Source organism: Balaenoptera musculus, chromosome 1 (genome assembly GCF_009873245.2).
Source record: "Balaenoptera musculus isolate JJ_BM4_2016_0621 chromosome 1, mBalMus1.pri.v3, whole genome shotgun sequence".
Taxonomy (NCBI): Eukaryota; Metazoa; Chordata; class Mammalia; order Artiodactyla; family Balaenopteridae; genus Balaenoptera; species Balaenoptera musculus.
Window position 1 is genome coordinate 21,181,936 of NC_045785.1, and position 19,896 is coordinate 21,201,831.

Genomic DNA, 19,896 nt, shown 5'->3' on the forward strand with positions numbered 1-19,896 from the left:
TCCAGGTATAACATGAATCACTCTACGTTATCATGACCTGCTGGTGTGCACTTGTCCATCACTTAGGTGTCAAGCTCCTTAAGGGTGGGAACTTTCTAGAGTCATCTGGGTCTCCAGCTGCCAGCATAGAGTAGGCATACTAACTATTTGTGAATTGAGATAAAACTGACTTTCAGATGTGAAGTGTGGGAAAAAGGGAGGGGGCTCTGAAATTTCAAGAGTAGGTGATGCTCCCAGAGCAGGGACCATCTGAATTGGGCTTTGAAGTTCACCAGAGAGAGAAGCAGGAAAAAAGCCATTCTAGGGTCTGTATTCTTTAAAGACCCCAGCATAAGTACCCTGCACGTAGCAAATGGATGTATGGGTAATGAATGAATTAAAAACAAGGAAAGAAAAAGACATATAGGAAGGCTTGACTTCGCCAAGCCTTTGCCAATATCCAAATATGAGTGTTGCTGAGAAGATTAAATGAGATGGTGTATGTAAAACACTTAGCACAATACCTGTTACATGTCTCTTTGAGTCTTGGTCCCTCCTCTGTCACTGGGGTGATGAGTGACCTGGTCACCCAGTGACCAGGGTGGCTGTGTCACTAAGATCATTTATTTAGAGCTCCTGGCCCACAGGAGTCACCCAATGAGTGACAATTAAAAAAAAATATAAACCAACAGTGCCCACTCAGTAAGACTATATTTGATCATGATTCACTTTAAGATACAATCTCCAGCACAGAGAAGGAGAAAAACACTTACTGGACACTTAGAGTGTCTGATGCAAGGCTTTTACATATCTCCTCTCATTTCATCTCATATCCTGACCCCCATTTGACACATGAAGAAACTGAGGCTCAGAGAGGTGAAGTGACTTGCCCAAGGCTACCTAGCTGGGAAGTGGCAGAGTCAGAATTAGAACCCAGGTCTCCTAATTGCCAGTTCTTTGTGCCAGGCTGCATCAATGAAAACTAAACCTGTGAGCATCAACAGGAAGAGAATTCAAGTCTGCAATATGCCTCCCCTGCAAGACAGCCAAAAATAAATCTGTTCCAAGTACCTGGAGAAGAACTGTTCCCCATGCTGGTGGAGTCAGTCTCTCTCTGTGCCTTTTCCCATCATTCTTCCAAATGGTACCTCTATCTCTTGCTGTTTCAATCTACATCTCAGGGAGACAGGGTCCCACCCTCTGGGAACATCGAGTCTGGGTGGGAAATTAGCTAATAAGCTAGCTGAGAACACAACAGCATACGCTGGGCCACCTGAGGCATGGGGAAGAGAGGACTAGGCCAGGAGGTCAAAACCTGGGTTTGAGGCCCAGCTCTGCCCTTTAGTAACCAGGAGGCTTGGGCAAATCATTACACCACAGACGGCCTCAGTTTCCTCAGGTGTAGACAACTGAGAATCAAGGGACTGGATACAGAAGCACCTGTACATTGTGATGTGGCAGACACACTTCAGAGATGATTGATAAAGGAGAGGTAAGGACAGAAATGCCACATCGGCCGGAGGGCAGGGGGGACAAGGAGACTCGAAAGCAATAAGCAGAGTGATGCTGTGACTGCCGGGCCCTCTCGGAGACCTGGCAGGGGAAGCTGTGATCAGGATTCCAGGTTCGTTAACCCTTAGCACTGAACCTCCCATCCCTATCAACCCCTGTCCTCCAGTTGCAAGAAGTCCCCAAACCCCACCTCTGTGCACACAGAGGGAAATCCTTCACCTTGAACTTCTACCCACCTTTCAAAACCCAGCGCAGGTGTCACCTCCTCTGGGAAGCCTTCCCTGAACCCCCAGGCTGAGTCAGGTGCTCCTGCAAACTGAGGAGTGAGAGCTCTGTAGCTGGTGTTCTAGTCGACTTGGCAGCCCAGCACACGGGGCTGGCACTAATCCTGTCGAATGGATCTGAGGTGGCTTTCCAAATATCTTGAGCCCCATGAAAATAATGCTCAGGATGAGTGGGTTAAGGGAATGATGGAAGCTTCCTAAAGGATGTGGAATTGAAATTGGGTCTGGAGGGCAGGGGGGCTGATGGGGGAAGAGTGAACAAATGTACAGAGAGGGCGTCTCAAAAGCCTTCCAAGGACCCTGAGGCCTCCAGCCAGCCTGGAAATGAGACTGGAAGCGAGGAAGGTGCTGGCACACAGCTGGAGGAGGCAGGCGTGCAAGGACCCAAGTCAAGGGGCCCGAGCTGATGCTGCAGGCCTCAGAGGGGCCCCTGACCTTCAGGCCTGGCCCTTGAGCCAGGTTCTATTCCTGCCCTGCCTTTCACTCCCACCAGACTTCTCCCTGGGTCTCAAGACCCATTTCAGTACCCCGTACTCCCCCCTCACCCCACCCTGAGCTGGAACAGCAACTCTAGGTACCTAGTCCAGCCTCCACAATCACCCAAGCTCTCCATAAACATTTGTTGAATGAATTTCACTCCCGCAGATTCTCCCCACCCCCCACAGGAAAGATGCTGGCTGGAGAGTCCCCATGCAGTGAGGTGAAGGATGACTCACAGAGGGGCGGGGAGGCAGGGACACAACAGGGACAGGCAGTAAACAGCCTGTGTGTGTTGACAAGATACAGAGCTCCAGCAGGCAACGGCAGGCAGCAGAGGTCTCCGCGCAGCCAGAAAGGGCAGCAGCTCAGCGGGGTGGGTAGGACCTCAGGCTCCAAAGACTCTCGTGGCTGGTTTGGGTCCCTGGCAGGGGACCATGTGATACACACTGGTTTCTTTTGATTTTTTTCAAAATGGAAATATATTACTTTGGTGATTTAAACGAAATCATGGTCATTTAAAACTTTTTTCCAGAAGTATATAAGTTCGTTAAGTCGAAGGAGAATAATCCGCCAGTGATTCTCCTTTTCCTATACCCATTCTACAACCCCCTTACCCCCGAAACAGATTGATATATAAACTTCGAAGCTTTTCTGTATCTATAAGTTTAAAATTTTTGTGTAAATGGTGTATGTTACACACTGTGCTGTGACTGCTTCTACGGGGCAGAGACTGCGCTAAACACTTCACTGCAGCATCTTGTTCAATTCTCTCAACAACCCTACGGCAGTAGGTACTATTATTGCCCCCATTTTAAGGTAAGTAAAGAGAAGGTCAGAGGGATGACCACTTACGTGCCCCAAGGTCAGAGAGCCAGGGTTACAGAGCAGTGTTTCAGACCCCACGCCCCCAGCCCCCCACCCCTGCCCCCTGTGAAGCAACCTCACTGTGTGTATGGCCTTGCCTGTGCCATCATGTATTGGATGGTCCCTCCACGATGGCATTAGGCTGAAGCCTGCTTCCTTATACTCTGAGATCCTCCACTAAGAGTTCCAGGGAGGCCTTGCCTCTGTGGCTGGCAGTGAGACTAGAGGGCCTCGGCTTCTGCTTTCTCCTGACCCTGTGGTACCACTGGTATCAGAAAAATCAATCACATCCGTTTCAAAGGAGGCCTTTCTGGGCTCCCCAGATTTCAACCACAGAGTGTGGAGGAGAGGAAAGCACAGGATGCTTGAGCTGGAAAAGAACCTGGCATCAGTCTGGTTTCAAGCCACTATCCCCTTCCTTTCCTGGTGCCCCAGGTATGCCACTCCTGAGCTTGGGCTCTGCCCTCCCTGCCCATCCCCATCCCCAGACCTGTTGTGACTCCTGCCAGACCGCTCTCAGGACTTACAGACAGCAGCAGGAGCTCCAAGCACCAGTCTGCCCCACACCTGGGGTGGGGAAGAAACAAGAGGTTCAATAATAGAGGTTCTATTTCCAGAAACCTTAGAGCCCTGGGAAAGCTGGGTTTTTCTTTTCCTTTTGGTGGGGGTAGTGTGTAGTTTGCAAAATCCAAATTTAAGAGAAAACTGAAATTGAGTATACCAAATACCTGTTGTTCTTAATGTCCCAGCTGAAAGTCACTTAGCTTAGACGTACAACAATGAACTAAATTCATTAGATATAACTTGAACTTGCTCACGATATCATCGTACTCAGATATAGAGAGGTGGAGTACAGAGAGGTGGCCGTAGGAAAGCAACACAAAGAGAAATTCTACCATTTCCAGGACAACAGCCGTGCAGAAAGCAAGTCCTGGCGCCCCATTTTCAGCTGCCGCAGAGGAGGGAGGGGGAGCTGCAAAGAGAGAACAGGACTTAGGTGGTGCTGGCTGGGCGGGGAAGAGGGAACAGCGCCCTAGGGAGGCATCTGGGGCCCCTTCAACCCCTTCCAGCTCAACTGGCTACAGAGTCTACTATGTGCTTCACAGCGTCTGGGGGTGGTGATGAAGAAGGGGTGACCGGCACCCCTCAACTAGGTTTTGGTAACCACTCAGAAAGGCCAGAAAGATACTGATGAAAGAAAATGACTCTCAGAGAACAGAGCTTGGAGCGAGCCTGAGGAGATGGGGAGGCTTCCAGTGGGATGGGCATGGGGTGACCCTGAGGCTGGTGTGTCTGGGTGTGCACCTGCAGAGTGGCAAGGGCACAGGAGCTGAACTCTCATTTCCCCACCCCCAAACCCGCTCCTCCTCCCACGGTCCCCGTCTCCCCAGCATCACTCAGTTGCTCAGGCCCCAAACCCTGGAATCATCCTGACTCCTTTCTTTCTCTCACAACCCATAATCCAATCCAGCGGCAAACACCGGATTTGGCTCCACTCCCTCCCTTCTGGCACTACTGGCCTCCTTGCTTTTCCTTGGATGCAAATATGATTCCACCCCAGGGCCTTTGCATTTGTTGGCTCCTCTGCTGAAACATTCTACACTGAATACGTGGACATGGATGGCAGATTCCCTCCCTTCTTACGGGTCCCTCCTCAGGGAGGCCTTCCCGTACCCTCCTATCCGCTTACCCTGCTTTATCATTCTTGAGAGCACTTATCACTTCCTGACTGTCTGTATGTGCTCACTGACAGTTCCCCTGACCCAGAATGCGAACTCCGTCAAGGCAGACTGTCCCAGTCGCTGTTGTGTCCGTAGCACCTAGAGTTGTGCCTGGCACACAGTAGGCTTGCAATCAGTATTTGCTTAATGGATGATCGTCTCCTGCTTCAGTGACCTAACAAGGTTGTTGTGAGGACCACATGAGACCCAGACATGGGAGCACTGAGCAGACCAAAAGAGTCTGCTCACACCGTATTGCTGGTTGGCCGTCTCCCGTCCCGATTGCTCAAGGGCAGGGACCCTGTCCTACTCACCACTGACTCTCCAGCACTTAGCACAGAGCCTGGCACAGGGCAAGGGTAAAACTTGTTTGTTGAGTCTGCATGACTATTCGAGGGCAGAATTCCTGTCCTAATTTAACCTAATCTCCAGTGTTTGGCACTAAGCTTGTGTGCACTAAACACTAGCTGAACTGGCCTGAGCCTGAAGGAAGGGCTGGGGTTAGGGAGACACGGGAAAGGCCTTCCAGGCAAAGCCCCTGCATCCGGAAAGGCAGGACAGGCGGAACAAGTGTGGTGTAGGCAGAGGACTTCTGGGCGTAAATGACAGTGAAGGCTGAAGAGGAAACCATTACTCAGATGGTCATCAAGCAGCCTTTCCTCTGGTCCTCATTAAAACCCAAGGCAGTAGACAACAGATGAGGAAACAGAAGTTCAGAGAGATCCAGACATGCACCCAAGATCACGGGTAACAGCAGAGCCAGGTCACAAAGCTGAGACCACTGACCCAGTCCAGTGCTCACCCAGGGCCAGACTGTGAAAGGCCTTAAGTAGCCTGGAGAGAGAATTCTGGGTCAACCTGGTGAACCAGGCAGAGCTGCTGGAGGGTTCTGACAGAGGTGGTGAAAAAGTCCTGCCTGCAAGCACCTTGGGGAGGGAGTCAGGGAGATGGTGCTGCCCCCAGGCTCAGCACCCTGGGGTGGAGCAGAGCTCTCCAACTGCCCAGCCATCAAGTCTAGGCTCCAGGGGCAGCCGGCACTGCTTCCTGCAGATTCCAGCAGGTGGACAAGCCCAGCCCCCATCTCACCTCCAAATGCCTGCAGAGACCAGGAAGCAACATTGGGAGAGGAAAAGGGCCTGAGCCAAGCCCAGGGTGGGGATCAGGAGATCTGGATTCCTGTCTAGATCCTGCCACCACCACCTCACTAGGTGCTTTGAACAAGCCCTTGCCTTTCTCTGGCCTCAGTTTCCCCATCCTCAGAGGCATGTTGAGAGCCTTTCCAGCTCTGACATCTGACCGATGAGCCCTGCTGATGGACAAAGCTGGGGCTCTGTCATACCGTCTCTGTCCATGCCAACAAGCATGATGTCTGGGCCCAGAACAGTCTTCATGCAGAGCAAGATTGCACAAGCAGCATGGGGCAGTGTACAGAGTCCTGGTCTGCCAACAAGGGAGTTGGCTTCTGTTCTAAACTTGAACTTCTCTGTGATCTCTGGCAAATCACGGTACTGCCCTGAATCCCACTTCCTTCCCCTCTAGCATGGGGATAAAGCAATACCATGGCACAGGGTGGCTGTGAGAAAGAGGAGGGAATGGAGGTAAAAAGACTGAGAGGAAAATAAAACAAACACCCAGAGAGCTGCGGCAATCACCGTGACAACTCCTCTTTCAAGGAAGACGCGGAGGGAGGACACATCTTGGAGGGAGGGGTGGGATGGCAAGGGGCCTTTCTGCTCCTGGGGGGGAGCAGGGCATGTCTGCCCTCCAGGGCTCAGCTTATTGTGTGGCCCAGCGTGGCTACCACTTGACTTGGGTTCCACAAGAGCACAGCAGGGATATGGTGACGCCAGAGGTGCTGGGCCCCCCCGCGGGAGCAGAGACTCACTCCGAAGCCTCGGCCCAGCCAGGCAGCCAGGCCCTAGTGAGAGAAGGAACCCCGGTCAGGCGGCAGTCTGCACTAGAGGCAGCTTCTCCTGGGGGCCCGGCAGCCAGCTCTCTGGGGGACTGAGGCAGAGGGACCGGTCCCGGGCTTGTAGGAGGGCTGGGCCAGGGGAGGCAGTCCAGGTGCAGGCTGGGAGCGAGATGGCTGGGAAGGGAGACACTGAAAAAGCACACTGGGGTGTCGCCTCAGAATTCTGTCCCAAGTTTCAACTCAAACTCAGTTACCAGAGGAGGCAGGGAGGCTGGTCTTGAGAATGCAGCAGCTTGGTTTCCTGGCTCTGCCACCTACTAGCAGGCACTCAACCTCGGAGTCTCCATTTCTTCATCTGAAAAGTGGGGCTCATAATCATTTCTACGTCAAAGGGCTGTCCTGAGGGTCCGAGGAGATGATATATCTGGAGCAAAGGGCTGCCAAAGAAAGTGCTCAGCAAAGGGCATGGTCCCATCGCTGTCTCCCCAGTCCCAGGCCAGAGAGGGCCCGCTGGCACCAGAGCACGGCTGCCAAGGAAGCAGCTGTCAGGAGACCAGGGCACCTTCTGAGGCAGCCCCTCCAAAGCAGAGCTTGGTGCCCTGTCCCTGTCATCACTGGTTCCAGGCTGAGCCTGGCTGGCAGGAGTTTCTAGAGGTGCGAGAGAAGACAGAGGGGACGCTGAAGAGAGGCAGAAGCCCCACTGAACCTGCTTCTCGTCCCCTATAAGACCTGTAAAACCTTCTCCCAGGGTACCTGAGTACAGATCTTGAGAGCTGTGGATGCGGCTGGGGCCCTGCGGATGCAGGTTCCCTGAAACCTCGGCAGCAGAGTCCCTGCGGTTAAGCTGCTGGAGCTTCCCCCTAAGCAGGTGCCCGAGGTATCCATCTCGGGACTGCCCTGAAAGTCTCCATACACTTCTCCTGAAAACAGCCCAGTTGGCCGAGTGTCGCGAAGCTGGGGGCGGGGGGGGGGCACAGAGGGAGCATTGGCGGGCCTCTCCCCGCCTCCTCTCCCTGTCCACTGGGGACAGTTTGCCACCTCAGGCCTCTGGGAGCCAGGAGATATGCGGAGTGGATGGGAGAGCTGAGCATGCTCAGAGGAGGCTGCCCTTTAGAGGACACTGTAGAGATGAGGACACAGCCGGCTGCAGGCCTTGGTCCTGGTGCCAGGAAGGCCTGGGGCTCCAGAAACAGCAAAGGGAAGTTGGACCTCTCCTGGCGAAGAAGACGGGCAGCAAAAAGCCACATGAGGTTAGAAGAGGCAGGGCCTCCCCAGACCATTTCAATCTGACCCCTCCATTTCACAGATGCAAAGAATGAAGCCCAGAGACAGGCAGGGACTTGGCCAAGGTCACAGTGCAGAGTGGTGGCAGAGGCAGGATTCACACCCAGCACTCAATATTCCAAAGCTAGTCCTCACTTGGAACACAATACCACCCCTCATATTACTCCCACCTTTTTTCAGAGAACGACCTTTTTTCTAGCACTTCACTGTAATGCTTTGTACACATTAACTACATGGTTCTCCTGAAAGTTCTCTGATACAGGTATTGTCATCCTCATTCTGCAGCTAAGAAAACGGAGGCAGAGAGAGGTGAAGGGACTTAAACCAGGCCCTACAGCTGGTCTTTTTGACTCCAGAGCCACGGCTCAGCTAGGCTGCCTCCATCTCGAGCCCTGGCTTTCTGTCCTGCTGGCTGGGAGCAGAAGCCTCAGTTTACTTCCAGCTCTGTCACTCCCTTGCTGTGTGACCTTGGAGGTAAGCCACCCACCCACTCTAAACCTCTGATTCCCTCTACGCAACCCCTAGCAGTACCCACGTGCCCTGGTTCTGCATGTGCTTTGCTTGCAGGAGAACCAGGAGCTATCTGGTACCCTAGTGAAGAGGAATGGAACTCTTGCAGAGGCACCTCCCAGGCCTGGGTTGGGCCTGTGCGCACTGCCTCAAGGGGCACAGCGTAGCCCTCCAGCTGCCCACCAGCATAGGAAGGGAGAATCACACCAAGCCCTGTGCTTTCTCATTTCGCCTTAGTAATGCCATGAGATAGGCAGTGTTTCCATTTTCTGAGGAGAAACTGAGGCTCACAGCCTAAAGAACTTGCCCAGATGGCACACAGCAAGCAACACAACTTGCTTGCTGTATTTGATCCCAGGACCGCCTGATCCCCGAAGACAAGCTCTGCCCTCAAGCCAGGCTGCTCAGTAGAAAACGACCTGTAACAGCTTCCTACTGTCTATCACTCTCGTCCTCAGGGCACAGGTTCCGGAGTCCGGCTCAGATTGTGCGGGGAGAGCCTGGCTGAAGGCTGGGAGCCCATCAGTGAAGAGCCAGGCATGGAGGGGCAAGGTCCCAGGCAGGCTGAGAGGCTGCCCACCTGCCTACTTGCCTGCCACCAGCCCGCCCCATAGAAGGCAGTGCCCCGTGCCTAGGAAGGAGTAAAGAAAGTCTCCATGAACACATGCTTCCCCCTGGGCAGGGCCCATCGTATGATCCTTCACATGGTACAGAAGTGGGGATACCTGTGGCAGCAGAAGCTGGGAAAGTAGCCCCTGCAGGGCAGGACACGGAGGGCCTGGAACTCCGGCTGGAGTCCCGGTTCTAATCAGCTAGCTCAGTGGCCCAGCTTCTGCTTGAGATGGGGATGTTAATGATGACAGCCTCACTGAGGGCTCCTTAGTCCTCACAACTACCCAGTGACAGAGGCCCTTTCATGCCCACATCACAGATGAGGAACCTGAGGCTCAGAGGGGCTAGGTTACTTGCCCAAGGCCTCCTAGCCAGTAAGTGGCAGGGCCAAACAGGACTCCAGCCCAGGAAGCTGACTCCAGAGCTGACAGGTGCTCATCCTCCAGGGCGTTTCTCAGCCAGGTTCCCCATCTGAGCCACAGAGAAAATGATGTGGATACCATTTTCTCAATTCTCTGAAGGATGGACCTAACTAGAACTATCTCAGAATGTTCAAAGGACCAGGCTGGGGGCCTCAGTATGCAATAACTATTGTTGTTATCAGTGGAAAGGAAAGAACACTGTCCCTGAATGCCAGTCCCCACACCGTCCTAACTATGGGCCTCGGGTTTGCTCCCCTGTGAGGGGAGGGGACCAGGGAACCTCAAATGGGTCTTTCACTCTGGCTTCCCAGGATTCAAGGTCACTCAGTTCTTCCACTTTCTGGTGCGTGTGACCCTGGGTAAACTAGTTAACCTCTCCAGACCACAGGGTCCTCATTTGTAAATGGGGACACTTCCACCCACCTCACAGGGTCAGGTGAGCCCCATTGAGTCGATGAAGGCAAAGGGCCTGTGAGGTCAGGCTCAAGCACCAGGTGGTGGTGCCTCCTATTCTTTGAGCAGGACTCCTGTGACGTCACCATTCACCGCCTCTAGAACACGTGTCACTCCACAACCTCACCCTGAAAGCAGATACCAGGGCTCAGAGCCCCTCCCCAAGCCCCACCCTGGATCAACACGGCACTCCCAGGCAGGGCCTTGCCAGCTCCCTGGTATCACTGCCCTGGTGCTTTCATAATGAGCTGCGGCTCCTAGACGGATGGGAGCCAGAGCACAGGAGCCACTTCCGCCGCTGTGTGCCTGGCACCACATGCAGTGGCTAAACACCGAGGAAAGTGGGGCCCTCCTGGGCTGGTACCGTGCAAATCTTATCATGCCAAATTCTTCCCGGGAAGGGGCAGGGTAGTGAGGCAAAGGCCCAGCCCATGCTGGTCAGGGTTTTGTTTCCGGATTCTTGACCTCAGCCTAGGCTGTAATCTCACAGGCCTGGAAGACGCCCCTCTACCCTCTCGCAGAAGCTGTGAGGGTGAAGCCTCAGGAGACCTGAACACTGAGCTGGAAGCTGTCTGAGCGACTACTCAGTTCCAGGCCTTTGTCTACCTGAGGACAGGGGCAGCGGTGCTAACTTGGCTTCTTAGGAGGAGGAAGTGAGCTCCATGGGGCTGGGGGACTCACACAGCCCCAGGTTTGGGGGTCCTAGACCAGGGCTGCATCTCCTATCCATCCAAGTCCCATCCAAGTCCCCGCTCCTCTGCCCCACCTCCCTGCTTCTCTGCTTTCTTGGACCAGGGGAGGGTGGGGACAGATCAGTGCCTGGAAGTTCTAGTCTCCAGTGGCCTCAGTCAGGAACCAGGGGGAGAGCACCCTTCCTCCCTAGCAGGGAGTCCCCACAGATAGGAGGCGGACCGGTTAGAGCCAAGCTCTGGTCCAGAGAGAGTGGGAACGGTGGGGAGGGGGGCGGCGGCGGCAGGCGGGGGTGAAGTGGGGTGCCCTGTGAAGCTGTAGCTCCTACGCCTCCCTTGGTTCAGGTCTGGCTCCATCACTTGCTGGCTCTGTGACCTTCCCCAGGCCACTGTTTCCTCACGTTTAAGACAGTGGGCTGAGTTAGCTTCTCAGAGGCCTCCTCTAGCTCCGACAGCCCCTGATTTTACATAATAACCAGCTCACATGCATCACTTTCCATTTTGCTTTGTACTTTCGCATACTTCGTCTCGTTTAAACCTCATGGCATGCTTCAGAGGCAAGTATGGGTTCTCCTCGGTTAAAGATGAAAAAACCAAAGCTCAGGGCATTTAAGCCCAAGAACATATCCAGATAGGGCGCAACAGAACCAGAACTTGCACCCTGGGCTCCACATTGAGGAAAGCTGAAGGCAGTCCAGCCAGGCCAGGGCGAAAGGCGCAAGAGACGGGTTCAGGAGCTCACTTAGCCTGTCTCTCTCAAAGCTGCTCCACTGACACAGAGAAGGGGACTCTTTTAAAAGATCAGATTTAATGACAAAAGTAAGTTGCAAAAGATTACGGACAGCATGATTATTACTGTGAAACTATTTTTATTAAAAAGAACTTCATACAACTGTAGGGAAAAGTCCAGGCAGACACACTGAACTGTGAAGACTGATCAGCTCTGAGGAGCAGCTGGGGTGAAAGGTATGATTTGCATTTTTTTCTTTAAATACTTATGTAGTGTTTGTTGGTTGTTTTTTTTTTCTCCTTTTTACAAACGACAGCAACAAAAATCTGGGGGGAATTTTCTGGGCAGCAGCTCTAAATCAAAACTCAGCATTAAACATGTTACTGTAATTGATTATCTCACTTAATTTTCACAAAAACCCTATGGAGGATAAGAATATTCATAGCAGCTTTATTCATAACTGTCAAAAAAGGGAACCAACCCAAATGCCCACCAACAGGAGAATGAACCAACTGTGGCTTACTCACACGAGGCGATGCTGCAAAGCTATGGAAAGAACAAACCTCTGGGACATGCAAAGATAAAGGGAAACCTCCCAGAAATGCTGAGCAAAAGAAGCCAGACACAAGAGTACCTGTGTCTGACTGCAGGTATATGGAGTTGAAGAACAGGTACAAACAAGTGACAATGACGGAAGACAAAATGGTGGTTCCCACAGGGGACAGTGGGGGTACAGACTGGGAAGGGCAGAGGCGACTCTAGGGGGGTACACAGATGTTCTTTATCTCCATCTGGACGTGAACATTTGTAAATAATCAGTGAGCCATACGTACACTTTAAGATCAGCGTACTCTACTGCGTGTATGTATGTTATTCCTCAATTAAATGAACAGAGGGAAAAAGGTTTAAAAAAACATGCAGGCAAGGGACTTCTCTGGTGGCTCAGTGGTTAAGAATCCACCTGCCAATGCAGGGGACATAGGTTCGATCACTGGTCCAGGAAGATCCCACATGCCGCAAAGCAACTAAGCCCGTGCACCACAACTACTGAGCCTGCGCTCTAGAGCCAGTGAGCCACAACTACTGAAGCCCATGAGCCTAGAGCCCGTGCTCTGCAACAAGAGAAGCCACTGCAATAAGAAGCCCGTGTGCTGCAACGAAGAGTAGCCCCCGCTCGCCACAACTAGAGAAACCCTGCGTACAGCAACAAAGACCTAATGCAGCCAATAAATAAATAAATAAATAAATAAAAGAAAATTTAAAACAACAACAACACGCAGGTGAGAATTATTTCCAGATAAAAATGATGCTGGTAGGTCAGGTACTCAGCCCAAGGTTATACAGCTGGCAGGTAGTAGAGCTGGGATTCAAAGCCAGGTTTGTTAGCTTCCGAAGACCTTAAGCCGCCAGGCTATTCTGACCCCTGACTGCCCCGAAGGATGCCCTGAATCTCCCAATGGGTCCCTGTGTCACTGCAAAGGCAGCCTTGCCCCTGGGTTCAAGACCGTCTAAGACCATCTGGCTCTTCACTGTTATCACTGTGGTTCAGTCACCTGCTCACACCAAGTGGGTGGAGCCTGGCTCCCCGGGAGGCTCGGCACACCGAGGGCTGCGGTTTAACCCGAGAGGCCAAAGAGGAGCAGAGGCCACGCCCACAGCTAAGGTCTTGGGCCCACTGGGAGCTAGGATGCAAGGAGTGCTCTGTGCCAGGAGCGGGTGCCTGGTACACACCCACTTACCATAATAGGCCCTGGCCCACAGTGATGGAATTTCAGATGTGTAAGGATAGCTAAGCAGCAGTGCTGGGCCTGGGCTTGGCTCTGATACCCAGCCCAGCGCTCCAGCCGCGAGGCTTCACTGCCTCACATTCTCCCATTAGGACCCCAGCTCCTGTTGACCCAGAAAAGCCGGACGCTGCCAGTCAATCTCACCCTTCTTCCCCACCAGGGACCAGGAACAGAGGAGCTCTGAGGAACTTGGCTTCCCCGGAGCCACCACATTCTGCTTTAAATTTCCAGCCTGCCCAGGCTCCCCCTCCCCCTCCAAAGGGAGCCACCTCCTGCTGCTTGGCATGGATCTCCCTCTCCCGCTACATCCTCTCCACTCTCTCCCCAACTCCTACACAATCCTTGTCCCAAAGCATTTCCTGCAGCTTCCCATCTGATCAGTTTCTTAGGAAGCATAATTATCCAGGGAGGGAGGAGGTGGAAAATTCCCAGAGCCAGGAACACTGGGGAAAAGTTCATCCAGTTCATTCTCCACCTGCCAGGAGAGCCTCTGTCCTAAACACAAGCCAGTCAGTCATGGTCACACCTCCCTCCTAAACCTCCGCAGTTCCCACCACTGCACTACAGTCCTCGCGGCTCTGCAGTGAATCAGAAGCCTTTCTGATCTGGCCCAACTTCGGCGCGGGCCTCATCACCACTACATTCTAAGTGACGGCGCCAGAACTGAGACCGTCTGCCACCAGGGCCCACGCTGCATTGTGCCGCCTCCCTGTGTCACTTCAGCCTGCCTTGTATTTAAGCTGTTTACATGTCTATCTCCCACACAGCCCTGCCATTGCGTAGTAGGTGCTCAGAGGCAAGCTGAGGAGGAGGTGGGATGCCAGGGCAGGGGCAGCCCTCACCCCTGCAGAAGGGCCAGAGGACTGTTCCAGAGGAACAGTGCAGGAGGAAAGGAGGGAAGGGCCACTCACTCCATCACAGAAGAGCTCCGGACCAGGAGCTGAAGACCTGCACTAGTCCAGCTCTGCCACCGCCCCCCTGTGGCCTGTGGGCAAGTCATTTCCTCTCTGGCCTTCTGCTTCCTCCTCTGTGAGATGAGGAGGCCTGGCCGCTGCTCGGTGCTCTGCACGGCACTGTCACCGAACCTCCACAACTCTGCCCGTCAGTCACCACACAGCTGCAAGGACAGGAGCTGGGATTCGAGTCCAGGCCTTTTAATCCCCAACGCCCTTATCTTTTTCCATTACACCTCCTGGACTCCTAACTCCGTCTCTAGTATCCCTCCCAACAATCAAGTCCAATTCTCTGATTCCAGGCCTGCCCTTTCTGGGCCTGATAACTCCCCAGGCCACGTGGGACCGTAAGGTTCAGGCGGTAAGAGGCATGTCAGGGCCCTGGTGCTTGGCAGTGCCACGCCTCCCACATGACAGGTCTGGTGACATCCTGCCTAGAGGTGCTGGGGCTGGGCAGGGGAGGGGGCAGGAGTCCAGCAGAGCCTGGCACCTCGCTCAGCCCCTCCGCTCGCCACGTGCTCTCACGCCCTCCCTATCCACTCCTCCCTGGGCACGGCTCTCCATCCTGCTCCTGGCCTGGCCAGAGATGCCTGTTTGGAAGCTTCACTCTTGTTGCTCTCACAGACCTGGTTGAGTAGCCCTGGGCCAGGGTCCTGCTTTGCTTGGCTCGCTGTGGCCAGCCCAAAGCCAGAGCCGACCCTGGGAGCCATCTCTTGACCCCTAGGCTGCTCTGCACATCCCTCCCCAGCTCAGTGGCATTGCACGCACCTAGAATCCAATCCAATGCCTAACCCAAGGCCCACGGGCCAAGCAGGGTCTGGCCCCCGCCTTCCTCCCTGTCCTCACACCGCGCCTCCCTCTTATTCTACCCCAGCTTCCTCAAAGACGCTCTCCTCAGGGGCCCTGATCTTTGAAAGGTGGGCTCCTTCTTGTCATGTGCTCAGCTCAAAATCCAGCTCCTTAGAGAGGTCTTCGCTGACCATCCAAAGTAGCACATCCTTCTCATATTTATTTTCTTCCGGACACTGATCACTGCCTGACGTTGTGTCCACTGTGCAACACCCCACACTGGCCCGTGAGCCCCCTGACATCGGGAGCCTCCTCATCTTGCTCCCGGCTGTGTCCTCAGCACCCAGAAGACTGTCTGACGTGGGCCGGGGCGGGGGGTGGTGAGGCGTGTGCTACATATTAGACTAGGGGGCCAGGGAGGCCTCTCTGAAGAGACGGCATCCAACCCAGAGCATGAATAAAGCAGCCGGCCTGCGGCCATCTCCAGGCAGTCTTCCAGGCTGGGGAAAGCAAGCGCCGCGGCCCTACGGAAGGGGAAGAGGTCTGGCAAGGCTTGGTGTGTTTGAGGAACCCAAGAAGGTTGGTGTGAGTGGTGGGGAAAGAGCAGCAGGGAGTGAAGGAGAGAGAGGTATAGGCCACACCTCTCCTGGATTTTATCCCAAGTTCATCAGGAAGCAACTGAAAGGTTTTAGCAGGGGAACACCACATTGTGAGTCACGTTTCTAAACGACCCCACTGGCTACTCTGTGGAGAGCTGATTACAGGCAGAGGGGAGTGGGGCCAGGAGGCCACTGGAGGCATCCGGGTTAGAGATGCTTGTGGCTTAGATAGGGAGAGCAGAAGTGGAAATGGAGGGAAGAGGAAAGCGTTCGATCCGTGGAGCCATCTGTCCACCGGCCTGAGAGGCCTGGCCGACTCTATATCCCTCTGGCTGGAGTTCTAGACGCCTGGGAATCCCGCCCAGCCCACCTACCCAATCTTATTTCTCAGTGAACCCCAGCCCAGACTTTCCCCCCAGCTGGCTGGGCCTCCTCTCAGCTGCCCAGTCACACGTGCAGCAGGTGCTGCAACCCTCACTTGACCTGCCACCTGCCCTCCCCTTATGAGGGTCTAGTGAAGGCACCTGCGCAAAGGCCCCTGCGCAAAGGCCCCTGCTCCCTGCTCATTTCAGCCACTTTTCTCCCCTCTCTGAAGTCCTCCTGGGCTTTGAGGCAGTGGCACAGCAATCATCAAGCACTTAATTATTCCCTCTTCCACATTCCCGAGGTAGCTGTAAGCTGGATAAAGGCAAATACCATGACTCGCACCCTTCGGGGTTGTCGTGACACTCAGACAGTGATGCGCTGTGTGGAGCCCTCAGTACAAGGCCAGGCACTCGGTAGGTCTCACTCAATGGTAGCTTCCTCCTTATCGCCTGCATATGAGGACACCCATCCCTGGTGCACACTGTCCCACAGGGAGGCTCAGCTTCTCTGCCCAGCCAGGCACGTGGGTTAAGTACGTTTGGGGGTGAGTGAGGTGGAGGGGATGCAGAATGCCCCAAAGGGTTTCAAAAGCAAAAGTCAATGGCTCTGCACTATCTATGCTCTGCATTATCCACATCTCGTCTTTCTCCAGCTCCTCCCTCCATGTGAAATGAGCAAACTCCTGCTTAACCTTCAAGCTCTGGGAAGCCTTCCTGATCCGCCCCCCACCCAACTCCTCCTGTGCACCCACAGTCCTGTGGGCCCCTGCTGTGGCACTTCACAGCACATGGCAAGTGCCAGTTTCCATGTCAGCCGCTCCCACGAGGCTGGGATTATATTTATTCATCTTTCCATCTTCAGCACAGCATTTATCACGCACAAATCAGTGTTTACTGAGTGTGTGTCTCCCCCTCTTCCAACTGAAGGCCAAACTCAGACACTTCAGCTCATGGTCTCATTTTATGCCCACCCCAGTCCTGGTGACATTCAGCCCTACCCCAGTGTCCTCTGGCCCCCTTACCTAAAACCATCCTCCACTGCTAGACTTCACTCTCATCTCCTCTTCATTTTACTTTTTTTATTTTTTAATTTTTTTTGGCTGCTCTGCGTGGCTTGTGGGATCTTAGTTCCCCAACCAGGGATTGAACCCGCACCCTTGGCAGTGAGATCATGGAGTTCCAACCACTGGACTGCCAGGGAATTCCCTCCTTTTCCTTTAATGTTACAGGACAGCGGTGACTCCCATTTCTGAGCGCTTATGATGTGCTCGGGGCTTTACAGACATTACCGCATTTGATTGGGAAGACTGAGGCTCACAGGGTGAGGTGATTACGAAGTCGCAGAATCTTCTGCCCTTAACGCTGGCACAGATCACCGGGCACCTCATCACAGCTGGGCCTATTTTAAAAATCATCATCTGGGGGCTTCCCTGGTGGTGCAGTGGTTAAGAATCCGCCTGCCAGTGCAGGGGACACGGGTTCGAGGTCCAGGAAGATCCCACATGCCGCGGAGCAACTAAGCCCGTGCGCCACGACTACTGAGCCAGCGCTCTAGAGCCCACGAGCCACAACTACTGAGCCCGAGTGCCACAACTACTGAAGCCCGCACGCCTAGAGCCCGTGCTCCACAACAAGAGAAGCCACCGCAATGAGAAGCCTGCGCACCACAACAAAGAGTAGCCCCTGCTCGCCGCAACTAGAGAAAGCCCGCACACAGCAACAAAGACCCAACGCAGCCAAAAATAAATAAATAAATAAATTTATTAAAAAACCATCATCTGTTCTGCAATATTTAGTGCTTTTATAGCTACACATCAAATTGTCATACAAAATCGTGCTTTGCTCATTAAATGTTTCAAGTGAAAAGTCTTGCTACTCCAGCTAGGTGGTGAAAGGACTGTTATGTAGGAGAAACAGCATAGGACTTGGAATGGGAAGCCCTGGGTCTGGTTTCAGCTGTGCCATAGTCAGGCTATGTGACCCTAGGCAAGTCACCTAACCTCTCTTGGCCTCAGTTTCCTCATTTGTAGAAAGGAGAAGAACAGTATCTGCCCAAAAGGTTTCCTGATGCATGCCGGAAAGTGCTCTACCCACTTCATTAAAATAATAAATTTTGGGACTCCCCTGGTGGCACAGTGGTGTAAGAATCCACCTGCCATGCAGGGGGACATGGGTTCGATCCCTGATCTGGAAGATCCCACATGCCACGGAGCAACCAAGCCCGTGTTGCCACAACTATGAGAATGAGCCTTGAGCCCGCGAGCCACAACTACTGAGCCCATGTGCCACACTACTGAAGCCCACGTGCCTAGAGCCCGTGCTCAACAACAAGAGAAGCCACCGCGTGAGAAGCCCACGCACCACAACGAAGAGTAGCCCCCGCTCGCCGCAACTAGAGAAAGCCCCACGCGCAGCAATGAAGACCCAACGCAGCCAAAAATAAATAAATAAAATAAATTTATTAAAAAAATATAATAATAATAAATTTTATTTACCCCGCAACCACCTCACCCCTGTGTTAGCACAGCACTGGATTGCCCAGCAGGGCATCAGTAAGTCTCTGAGTGATTTTCAGTTGCTGGGAGATTCAGAAGTCACAGAAAACAAGCTAGTATTTCTCCTCCTCCTGATCCTAGAAGGACTCCTAAGTGCCACCATTTATCATATGTTCAGAATGTGTCAAACCTGTGTCATGCATCTTACAAGGGTACTCTCCCTGAACCCTCCTAACATCCCTGCCAGGTGTTACCCCATGTTGGGGAGGATCAAAATGAGACACAAACAGGGTAAAGTGACTTGCCCATAGTCAAGGTGCTACAGTGGTAGAGCTTAGATTTGAACCCAGGTCTGTCAAGTTGCGAAGCCTGTGTTCCTAACCACCATGTTTCCAAAGGAAACTGCTCTGGGACACTCCTCTGCAATCCAAAGGTCCTGCCCCGAGTAGAAGCTTCTGGCTGTGCCCAGTGAGCCCTGTTTCACTCGAGCATCTCATCTAAATCCTACCTATTCTTTAATGCCTAGTTCACCAGTCACCTCCATAAAGCCTCCCTGATCCTCCCAGGTGGGAAGTTCTTTCTGCCTCCTCTAAACCCTCAAAAAATTCCATCTGCACCTCGACGCACACCCACTTTCTACTGCCTGACTCTCCTGCAACTATACTGAATTTCTCAGACCAGTCCTTGAGCTCCTTGAGAGAAGCAATTCTTGTGCATCTTTGTTTGTTCCACCAGCCAGGCAGGCCCAGAAGGGTGTGGTAGGGTGCCAGCTCCCCTGCCCCACTGAGCTGTAATCTGAGTCTTGGGCTGGGCTCAGTGAGGTGAGCTGGCCCTGCCTCCACACTGGCATCCTGCCTACCTGGTACTGCATCCAGATTCCTGTGGGCCCTGCCCCGGAGATAAGATCTCATTCCCTGGTTTGAGGGCAAAGATGCTATAAAAAGCAGAGCACCCAGGCTCAGTATTGGCTTGTGAAGGAGTACAAAAGCCTGAAGAATTTGATGGGTGAGGGCAGAAGCTTCTGGGTCCCAAGGCTTGCACTTTGTTCTCCTGCAAGGACCTGTATGACCAAAGCCAAATGGCTTCTCGGCCAGGAACAGCTCTTCTGATGGATAGTCCAGCACGAAGCTGCCCTTCCTTAGGCTTTTAGGGCCCACTAGAGAGGTACCAATGCTTAGATACCAACGTCAAGGCCAAAGACCACAGCCCCTCCTCTTGGTCCAGCTCTTACTGCCTAGAGACCCTTGAGTTAGTTAACAGAGCAGGGAAAGCCCTCCCTGCCCTGCCGTTAATTCACATGTGGCTCTGGGCACATCCTCTCTGGGCCTTAATTGGGAGATGAGAGGACTGGATCAAAACATCTCCATCGGGCTTCCCTGGTGGCGCAGTGGTTGAGAGTCTGCCTGCCAATGCAGGGGACACGGGTTCGAGCCCTGGTCTGGGAGGATCCCACATG

At 53.4% G+C, this 19,896-nt stretch overlaps 1 protein-coding gene across 2 annotated transcripts in view; it reads right to left on the reverse strand.

Moving 5' to 3' along the window:
• Window positions 1-19,896, reverse strand: part of SLC9A1 (solute carrier family 9 member A1) — a 50,576-nt gene that overhangs the window by 18,835 nt on the left and 11,845 nt on the right. The window lies entirely within an intron of this gene.